The 11126-nt window shown below is 43.7% G+C and overlaps 1 long non-coding RNA gene across 1 annotated transcript; it reads left to right on the plus strand.

The window, feature by feature from the left end:
* Positions 1 to 6692: 6692 nt before the first annotated feature.
* LOC133723442 (uncharacterized) lies at positions 6693 to 8500 on the plus strand. The gene is made up of 5 exons (XR_009853020.1): positions 6693 to 6964; positions 7224 to 7344; positions 7560 to 7601; positions 7724 to 7824; positions 8352 to 8500. It is a non-coding gene; the product is annotated as an uncharacterized LOC133723442 (long non-coding RNA).
* The last annotated feature ends 2626 nt before the right edge of the window (positions 8501 to 11126 follow it).

Raw genomic sequence — 11126 nt, forward strand, 5'->3', positions numbered from 1 at the left:
GGTCCCTGACCTTAGGGGGTGTATCGTCCAGCGCTGCCGGAGCGAGCTGAGTTTCTACCTCATCTTTCTGTTCTTGATCAGAGAGTTCTTCATTGACGATTTCTAAGGTCGCGATTCGATCATAGGCCTCTTTTTCCACTAAGTACGATGATAGTCGTTCGTACAGCGAGTGGAGGGCCTCTATCCCTTCCTTTGGAAGGTCGTAATCCATTAATCATTTAAGGGTTTGGGCACAGCGTGGCCAGGCTTTTCCAGGCCTTCTTTTGCCAGCGTGAGCCCCCACTGTGCCAGATCAGAGGCCGTCACCCCTGTGGGGCGGCCTTTGTTATCGATGTCACTCACCTGTAATGGAGTAATAGGCTCCAAGTAGTACCTGGCATCTACATATATCGCGGAAACTGGGAATGGACGAGGATCCGCTTTGATCACCTCAGCCTTATCTGTCTCCCTGTTCCACATAATAAGTTCCTGATGGAGAGTTGACGGAACACAATAACTCCGGTGGATCCAGTCTCTGCCCAGAATAGCACTGTAGGCCGCATAACAATCTGTCACAAAGAAAGCATAAACTCCCTCTGCAGGGCCAACCTTGATGTGCAAGAAAAGTAATCCCAGGGTCTTTGTTACAGTCCCCGCGAAGTTCTTGAGTGTAAGGGACGTAGACTGGATTTTCTCTTTCTTGATCCCGAGCAAGTGCATAGTCCTGGTACTGATAACATTAACGGCAGCTCCGGTATCAACCATGATCTTGTTAACTTTGGTACCGCCAACTTCTGCTGTGATGTATAAAGGTCGCATGTGTTGGACCATAGCAGGTGTTGGCCTGGTGAAGCTCATGAAGAATTCTCTGCTGCTGGCATCCTCCGTTTCGAGAAAGACAGCCTCTTCCACAGGTGTCGTGACTGCTGATGTAATCTGCAAGGGCTGTGTATTACTTTCCTCAGCCTCTACACAATCCTGCGCGGCAACCGGTAGCGCATACCTCGCGGGGAGTACGTAAACCATGTTGCAGGACGTATCAGTCATAACTGTCTCATCCATGTCATCTTCCAGGTTAAGCTTGGGATCGTCGACAGGGGTGTCAGTGTTGAATTGCTTAGCCAGCCGGTCTACCAACGATTCCTCTATAAGGCCTTTTACCTCACATTGCTCATGTTCCTGTATCCCAGGAGCCTGCTTAGGAGAGTTTGACTTCGGTTCCCTTGCTATGTTCACCTCTAAGGGGGCGACCACTACACTCTGGACCTTTTTAGGTCTCCACTGTAAAGTATCGGTAGTCTTGTCCATGCCCCCCCAGTCTCTCAAAAACTGAGGATTTAGCTTCTGGGCCTTCACGAAACAACCTGCGCCTGACATGTGGTCGCCTAGTCGGCGAACTCTCCTTTCGAGCTGGCGGAGGTCTGCTTTCTTCAGTGATCCTGCAAAAAACACTGGGCTTAGATGCCCCTGTTGCTGAGCTCGCTTGCTTTTGGAAGCTGCGGGGAGTCATTAATGGCTTAGCAGCTAGTGCCTCCATCTCCTTCTGATACTGCTCAGGTGATTTGACCAATTGCGAAGGCTTGATCAGGCCCTGGTCCAGAGCCTCTAGCGCGCGCTTGGCTTCCCCAAACCTGCGCTGCAGTTTCCTCTTCTTGGAGGGACTTATTTGCCTTCCCCTTTTCCCTTGTGTACCACTTGCCTTCCTTGATGGTGGCGGTTGAAGCAGGTGGGATATAGGGCTTGGTCAGAATGTCTTTGTGCTTGGTCGTAGCCTTCTCCTCTTGTTTCGGATCAACCGCGGCCGTTCTCAGCTTCTTGAACAAATTGGAGTCCTTTGGGGATGATGTTGACTCCATTTTATCTTTTTCTCTAGGGCTAGAAGGTTGATAGTTTCTCGATGACGAGGCCCACTTGATGGGCGGGAGAGAGCCAAAACGAAATGTCTGCTCCACCTCTTCATGTGATACTTGGATGCCACACTCTTCTTTACATCGCGAGCATAGGACCACGAATGAGGCTTGACCAACTGGTTTAGCTCTCTTCTTTGCAGGGGTCTTGTCCTCGTCGGACCTTTCTTCTCCCCCCTTTGTGTTCAAATCCAAGGTTGGTTTCCTCCGATTCTGCCTTGCCCAGTTCACGTCAACCATATTGATCCCAGTGTCAGGAAAAGGGTTCAGGTCTACTAATGCCGCTGCGGTCGTCGGAGCTTCCACCTGTAAGCTGCCATTATTGAGCCATACCTGAATCTGGTCCTTGAGCTTCACACAGTCAACTGTATTATGATTCCACAAGTTGTGGAATTTACAGTACTTCTTCCCTTTCAGCTGGTCCGGTCGAGGAAAAGGTCCAAAGTCTGTCTTCACCATCTTCGCTGCAATCATTTCATCCAAAATCTCATGTGCCTTGTTGGCATCATATGTATATGTCGCGAACTCAGGTTTGGTGAAAGCCATTGATTTGAGCTTGACAGGTTCCTTGGCAATTTTCAGTTGTTTCAAGGCTGGATTCTTTCTTCCTGTCAGTTCATAAGCAGCGATATCATTCTCCTCTTCCTCATCTTCCTCCTGAACCATCTCTTCTTCGTGATGATGGTAATAAGGGTCATAAGTAGCTGGCTGGTAGTTCAGGGCTGCAACGGTGCGATGTTTTCCTGGCACATATGTCCCTTTGGACGCATTCTTTCTTGCGTCAGTTTCTCTGAGAAGATGTTCAAAGCTGCCCACTTCTGTGATAAGCTCTCCCATTGACTGGATCATGCTGCCATGTTGCTTCTTTCGCTGGCGAGGCTCTAAGCCCTTGATCGCCAGCTTGATCAACTCTTTCTTAGGCAGGATCACGCTCAGTTTGGCCTTCTGAATCTGGAAGCGTTGAAGGTATGCAACGGCGGACTCAGTAGGCTGCTGGGCCATCTGAGTGAGAGAAGCCAAATCAACCTCAGGTTCAATGGCTCCAAAAGTTTCCCGAAAGAGCTTTTCCATTGCGGGCCAATCTGCCACTGTTCCTGGTCGAAGTTTGGAAAACCATCTAAAGGCAGCTCCAGAAAGAGAAGTGCCAAATATCCTGCACTTGAGGATGTCATCATTCTGGTACTGGCCGCATTGCACCCTGAACCTGGCCAGGTGAGTTACTGCATTCTCGGTGTCTTCCCCTGAAAAAGTAGAAAATATGATATTTTTATAACCCCTGGGAAATGGCGCGAGCATTATATGCGGCGGGAAAGGCCCCTCATAGACCCCATCCATTTGGGCCCTAGGGTTAGCCAGCCTGATCATCTCCTCTACCTCCTCACGTCTTACATATTCTGGGCAAGGAGGAGGGTGGTTCGCCGCCGTCTGGCGAGCAGCCTGCACAGGTATGGCTTGGCTAGCAGTCGCTGTTCGTTCCCCCAGACAAATAGTTTGGGGATTAGCAGACTGTTGAAGAGTCACCGCTGGTACGGGTATATCCTTTGCCAACGCCGTTATCTTGACGGGGTTGCCTGTCTGGTCAATGCCGTGGTAGTTGTCTGGTAGCTCATGATAGACATTCTCCGCCCCGTCGCTGTCGTATTGAGTAAACCTCACAGGATCGGCTGGAGTACCATCACTGGTCTTCTGGGTCTTATCCTTTTGCGAGGTCGATGGAGCAGCCTTGTTTCCACCAATCACCAAAGCTCTCTCCTTATTTTTGGTCGATAAGGTAGCGGCCGCTGTAGGAGGTGTGGCCGTACTGCTGCTAGCTCTCTCGCGAGCGTTTGGTGGTACATATTTCCCAGAGCCAAAGGGCTGGCCAAGTGAGCCGAGGATGGCGTTGGGATCGCCTAGAGCTTTGTTCAATACTTCTTTGGCCTGGTTCAGCTCAGTTCTCTGCATGGCGACCTCTGTTACAAGGCTAGCACCATCCTTGCGAAGACTAGCCATATCTGACGCAGTCTGCTTGGTTTGGCTCGCGATAGCCTCCATAATCCCTTTTTGCTGCTGATTCTGCTCATTAGCGATATTTGTGGTATGAGCCCTTACTGCATTCTCTGATTGTGCGATTTGTTGCTTAGTATCCTCTGCACGCTGGGCAATGCGCTGGTCTAGTTCGCTTATGAGCTGGTCGGTTTTCGTAGTTTCCCTTTCAAAATCAGCAGCTATCTTCTTACGATGATTCTCAATATTCTCCATGATGATCGCGAACCTTACCTCAAAGGTCGCTCCTTCTGGAATAAGCTTTGCAACGAAAGCCTCTCTTTCTCCACTTTCCGCAGTATTAGAGACAGCGGTAGTGTTAACAGGCTCGCTGGCCTGATTAGTAGTGACAGTCTGACCCTCAGCAGCAGTCGAGTGATTTTTTCCCTGTTCAGTTGACATATCGGAGGATTGGGAATGACGAGAAAATCTTTGAGTCACTTGTTCTTCAGAAAGACCACGACAATCCGCACGAAAATGCGGCTTGTAACTGGAGGTCTTATGCTTTGAGCAATTAGCGTAGCCCTTTTGGTAAGGGTTTTCGCTTGATTTCCCAATGGTTATGTTTGCGAAGAAACGCTATGCAATGGGTCCCACTGGGCGTGCCAAAATGTTTGACGCGGAAACCAGTTGGCTTGCAAACTGTCTCTTTTGAGCGTGTGCACAGGCGTGCCAGCACCGTGGGGTACAGTCGTCGGGGGAGTCCCTTGACCTGACTTCTTCTTCAAGCGTTGTGGACGAGGAGAGCACCAACCTCGCCACAAGGTTCTTCTCTATGCCTTCCGAGAAAGGACTTCTTGCCTTACGGATAAGGACTTTGGGTGTGATCTCTTCGCGTCACCGAATCGATACTCAACGTTGTAGGTTGAGCAGAGAAATCACTGGGAAGTTTAGAGAAAGCACAGGGTTTGCTAAAGCGTGACTTTAGCTTCGCTGGGTTGCGAGGGCGTTACCCTTGCTTCGCTGGTAGTATCGGTGGCAGTGGTACTGGCAGTCGGCTCTTGGAGAGACTAGGACTGGAAGTACGGTCGCCGGGTTTCAACGAGGTTGAAGGTTCACTCCGGGGGAGGCTTTGTAATCGCTAGGATTGATTGATTTGAGAAAGGTCATTTATTCATCCTTGAAACCTGGTAGTTATACCTACGGTCTCGACTGTTACTTACCACAGAAGGATTATTGACTGAAGTTTCCTATTCAATCTCTGCTACTTTATTCCAATAAGGTTTCGTTTTCCTTATGGATCACGGAATGGGCGAAGCTGTAACCCAAACCCAAGTAGGCTTATTTTTGGCCGCAGGTATCGGCCCGCTGCACTAAATCCACTAAAGGATCTTGCCAAAATTACTTTTGAGCTCAAACACTCATCTCCCAACCCCCCCCCCCCCCCCGGCGGAGATCTCTTTCAACTTCGCCATCGCCGCCGACCCTCTCTAATCATCCAACTTGATTTCGGCCGTCTCTAATCATCCGATCTGATCTGGCCCTCTCTAATCATCCGACCTGATTTAGTTCTAGGAAATTGTTATAAACAAGATTATCAATTCTAGGGCTAAGGTTTTTAAAGTTGCCGTGTAAGGAGAGTTTAGTGAATCAATTTTCTGTGGCTTCGATTTGATTTAGTGCTAGCGGCTTCTGGGTAAGTGCGTATTATCTCAATGCCAATTTTGTGCTTTCAAAATTAGCAATTTCAGGCTGCCATTGGTGGATGAAACGATATCAGCTTGGTATCTGCGTTATTAGGTAGTAGAAGAAGCCATAGGCTTTAGAAAAAAAATGGAGAAGAAGAGCGATTGGTCTGACTTTGGTTTGCTTTGGATATTACCCAAGATCGAAGGTTTGGAAATCTCTTCCCAAATTTCTAATTGTTAGGTTTTGATTACAGCCTCAAATTTCTGAATATCATCTTCAAATTTTGCAGGTATGACAAATCAAACTGGGGGTGGGCTGACAGCATCAAGAACCATCCTGATAAGGGCGGAGATCCAGAAAAAGTATTCATCTTTATTTTTTCCATGAATCTCTGATTAAGGGTTTTTCTAGATTTGGGTATTTAGTTATAATGTGAATTTTGATGTGATCTGTTTGTTTATTGATTTAATCGCATATTGTATGGTTCTTTGTTGGTTTATGACTGATGGATTGCGGTGTTTTAGTTGATTTGAAGCTCTGCATGTAGGTTTTATGTGAGATTTATGTGTGGGTTGAGGTGTTTGGAGTGATTGAAACTGTAAGATGTAGGCTTAATGAGATTTTGAAATTGTTTGCAGTTTCAAGAGTTGGCTCAGGCTTTTGAGGTTCTGAGCGATCACATCTAATTTTCAAGCTTTTAGTTCTAAACCCCAAAATAATATCAAATTATGCACTATGTCTCCTTAAGTACTATTTAATTTGTTTTTTATTTTTGTACGCAGAAGATTGTAAATTTATTTGATTTATTTTGTTTTCCTCGATGAAACAAAGTTCCAAACTTGATTACTGTTTTGTAAAGGAATTTTTTTCAGTGGCCAAACTCATTGTAGCTAGATATGCAAACCTTGTGTGCCTTTAGTTCCTCGGGGCTATCTTATATCATCCCTGTACTATCTAGACTGAAAATTGGGATTTGAAAGACATGTAGTTTGAAATAAAACTCGTCTACTATCACCATTTAGGTTGTATGTTTTGGGATGTGTATATGGAAATATAGTTTCAAACTTTCAACTATCTTCTTCTGGGCACTAGTTTCTTTTGCTTATTGATGAAATGCTGAGACTAGTATCCTCAATGGGACTTCAGGTAGAGTCTGCAAATTCCATTTACAGGTAGAGTCTCTTGGTCTGCTCATGGTAAATCAAGGTACCTTTTCTTTTCTGGAGTTTTACATTTAGATTCTCTGCTACTGGATTAACACTACCATGGAGCAAGTCAACAAGGAGATTAATGTGTTTGATTTGATTTTTTTTTAAGTAGTGATTGGTCAAAGATTACATACACTGGTCGTGTCACAATCAAGGTATCTACAATCGCAACCAAGGTGTCTTTAACAGTGGAAGCACATGATGCAGCTCATGGAGGTCTGAGTCTTTGTTTCATCAACGTGATCTTTTGTTCATGCTACATGCTATCTTCTTTGTACAATGTTGTTGTGCAAAAGAACTTTGGCTTGCATAAGATTTTTGCACCTATTTACAGATACAAAGGGTAGCATAGATCTTACCTATCTTTTACTGTCATTGAGTTATTTTCTATTGATCAATTCATACTTTGTTAATAGTTTAGTCTCTTCAGTTCTATTTATTAATGGCTGATAGGTACATGTCATGAACAATGTAGGTCTACTTCCATTGGTTAGTCCCTTAAGGAGGAGAATACACTTTGTAAGCCTTGGGCCGGAAACGAGGTGTTGCTAGATGAAAAATTTAAGAAGACCTTAGAAAACATCATCAGCTCTTCGGTATGTGGTATTCTGTTTGTAATGGTTTCGTGTTATGTTACATTTTGAAATGTTATAGGTTCCATATGTTGCTGCTATGTTCTCTATCTTTTTTGTCTTTGCACAGTCTCTATCTTTTTTGTCTTTGCACAGCCATGTGTAAAGTTTCTTTAGTTGTTTTTCACAGTTTAACATTTACAAGGTGTTGGATTTGGACTAGTTCAGTACATTTACAGATGCGAAGCATTGTATCTAAACAAGTTGGGCCATCTAAGCAGGTATTTTCTTGAGAGGAGTGGCTGCAATATGATTTATAAGCTTGATTTTGACAATTATATTTTTACTTTTTAGTAAGAAGACTTTTTATTTTTTGACTTTTTTATTTTTTTTTTGCTTTCAGGCTTTCTACTCTGCCTCCTTTGATGGAGATGGAATCATAAAACAAAATGATAAGTCAATTTAGAAATCAAAGCCTCGACCCAATGTACTCAAAAATATAGAGTAAGCATTTTCTTACAAGTATGAGCTATGTTGTAATTTTAAGTCTCGGATTGAATGTATCCTTGCAACACTTGATTATGATATAATAGAGCTAGGTTCTATGATATAACACTTGGTTATGATACAAATACAATACTTATTGTTGGATTTTTTTTTTGTGTGTAGAATTTGGAATCTCTGGTCTGTCCAATTTGGAGTTGCTCATCAAAGAGAGTTGAATATATACCTTCTTTATCATGATCGTTTCTACAGATCAATTGATGTTGACACTTTTACTTTTTGAATATACATGTTTGTTCATTCAGATCTGTCATGAAATACTTATGTTCTATTGATGCATTTATATGATTGGGAGTTGTGATAACTATACTATTAGCTATTCTTTCATCAACCTAGATACACATATACTGTTATGAGCATGTCCTGTTTGTCATTTGAGACCTATGCATGTAACTTGGAATTCTATTTACAGTGCATGTAACTTAGACTTATGCATATGAATTGAATAATGTTTCGTGTTCCTTCAGGATTACTCGCAGCAGCCCCCTATTCAGGAACTAATTGGAAGGGATCTTCATGATATATAATGAATGAAAATTCACATATTTCGAGGTAAGTATGGAACTATGGATTTAGCATTCTTCAAATCAACTACTCTAGCTTTAATCGTAGAAAGACCTGGATTTAGCACACTTGCTGACTCAAAATGTCAAAAAGTAATTAAGAGTTCAAGTGAAATATTAATTGTATGTACTGGTATGAACAATATCTATGTCATTCGTACATCTCCCATTAATTTTCCAGCTTTTTGTTTCTTTAATGAATGCTTGAAGATTTCTGACTTTCTGTTATAGGAGGCTTGCAACAACACTAGAGTAATTGGTACGTGAAGTTCATAAATAATATTTTTGCGACGGCATTTTTACCGTAGCAAATGACTTTTGGCGACGGCAAAAAACTTCAGTAGCAGTTGGTGGCGTCACCATTGGTATTTGTGACGGCATTTTTCAGTCGCAAAATTCTTGTGACGGCAAATGATTTGTCGTCGCTAATAATCTTGCGACGGTGCATTTGCCATCACAAATACTTTTGGCGACGCCACCAACGGCGTCAGAAGCACTGCCGTCGCAGAGCCGTCGCCAATGCTCTTTTGCGACGGCATTGCGCCGTGGCCATTGCAATTTTTTTTTGTAGTATATATGATTATTGGGAGGTAATTGTGATGCCCCGGAAATTCGTATTTATTTTCCGAGGATTTTCCGGAATTTAAATTTTGGTTATTGGACGGTTTCGTGGCTCGTGGATGGAGTGGAAGTGTTTCGGGCGAATAATTAAGTAAAGAATATGGTTTTAGGGGGGTTGCAAGGGTTGACTTTTTATATGTTGGGATTCTCCGAAAACTTCCTTCACGAAAGTTGTAGAGCGCGTCAATACGAGTTCATGGACACGTGGAATGCGAGAATCGGAGTTCGTATGAGAAAGTTATGAGCGTTTGAAAATTTGGAAAGTTCTATATATAGGGGTTTCCGTTTTCGGAAATTTCCATTTTTATTTTCGGAAGTTTCCAAAACCGGAAACTTAGAAACGCTCCGTTCTCTTTCATCACCCACGACTGACCTGACCCGAACCCGGAGATCCGACCCGACTTTTCCGGCGAACTGCGGCGGTCTCCGGCGACGAAACTTTCCAGATAGGATCGCCTCCTCCGTGTGCTCCTCCCTGTGGTGTCCTCTAGCGCCGATTCTCGGTGGTGGCGGTGGTAGAAGGCGGTGCAGGTTGGTGTTTTTGGACCCGACCGGAAAACACAGCTCCGGCGACGGCACAGCTTCAAGCTTCCTTGCTTGGCTTCGTGGGGGTCGTCTGAGTCGATCTATGGTGTTTGTTTGGATCGATTTACGTGGAAATCGGTTCAACTCAGATTGGATTACTGTTCACTGCTTGTGAGGTAGTTTTCGACCCTTTATGCTTGTTTTCTGACTTCGAGCTAGTTATGAGAATTCACAAGCATGCTTAGATGAAGAACTTTGATTTTGGGAGTTTTGTGAAATATTGAGTTTTGGCCGGCGGCGGTGCGCCACTTCCTGTGGCGGCGTTACGGCGGTGTTCCGGCCATGTATGGGATTGTTTCTGGTATTATATGTCTTCTACTCGTCGATACGAGCATTTTGATATATAAAACGCATATTTTGGAGTTCGTATGAAATTGTTATGATTTTTACGGTTTCATACCGGTTGATTTATTCGATCCGTGAGGATCCGAGCGTCCGATCGACTTGTGGTTGGGACGTATCGATCGTGGATGTATTCCGGAGACTTTGGGAGGTCTTGGATGTGGTTTCGCCTCGATTGGAGCCACTTTGGGGATTTTAGTTCAAAACAGGGATTTCGAACTTAAATCGTTTGTGAATCGTTACTAAGTTGAAACCATATGTGATTAGGTACTTGGGAAGTATTCTTGGACGGTTGTTTTGTGGTTTGGCTGCTTTGTTCTGTATTGAAGATGCAGCGGGAGTTTCGAGGTGAGTAATCTCACAAGGTTCAATTATGAACGGATTTAAATTGGTTTATTTTGATTTGCTTTCGAAATGAACTATAGATTATATTAGTGGCATTTCTGAGTGGATGACTATGTGTGTACATATATATATATATATATATATATATATATATATATATATATATATATATATATATATGTATTCATGTTTTGGTGGGTTGTGGATTGATGAAAACAATATGCATGAATTGATGCGTTTTATTGTTTTGGGTTGTGGCTTTTCGGAAAACAAATGGTGGGAAATGGTATTTCTATTGTTTTGAAAAGTGTTTGAGGAATTGAGAGTCACAGGTTTTGATTTCTCCTTTTGGGTTGATTTAATGTTTTGATCCGACGACCGGTGGTCTGAGGATGTGAGAGTCACAGGTTGTGATTTCTCCTTTTGATTTGATTTAATGTTTTGATCCGACGACTGGTGGTCTAAGGATGTGAGAGTCACAGGTTGTGATTTCTTCTTTTGATTTGATTTAATGTTTTGATCCGACGACCGGTGGTCTGAGGATGTGAGAGTCACAGGTTGTGATTTCTCCGTTTGATTTGATTTGACATTTGGGGTCCGGTGCGACTCGTTTAATGTTTTGATCTGAGGGTCAGGTTGGCCTAAAGATCCGGGGTTGCAGGTTGCATCCTCAGGCAATGTATATCGTAAGGTTGAACCTTGGCCGAGGTGACAGGTTACGATATATTCAGTTAGAGCTCTAGTCTGTCTGCCATGGTACCTCATGGATCTAAGTAGGTTACTTAC

This window comes from Rosa rugosa, chromosome 7 (genome assembly GCF_958449725.1).
Source record: "Rosa rugosa chromosome 7, drRosRugo1.1, whole genome shotgun sequence".
Lineage (NCBI taxonomy): Eukaryota > Viridiplantae > Streptophyta > Magnoliopsida > Rosales > Rosaceae > Rosa > Rosa rugosa.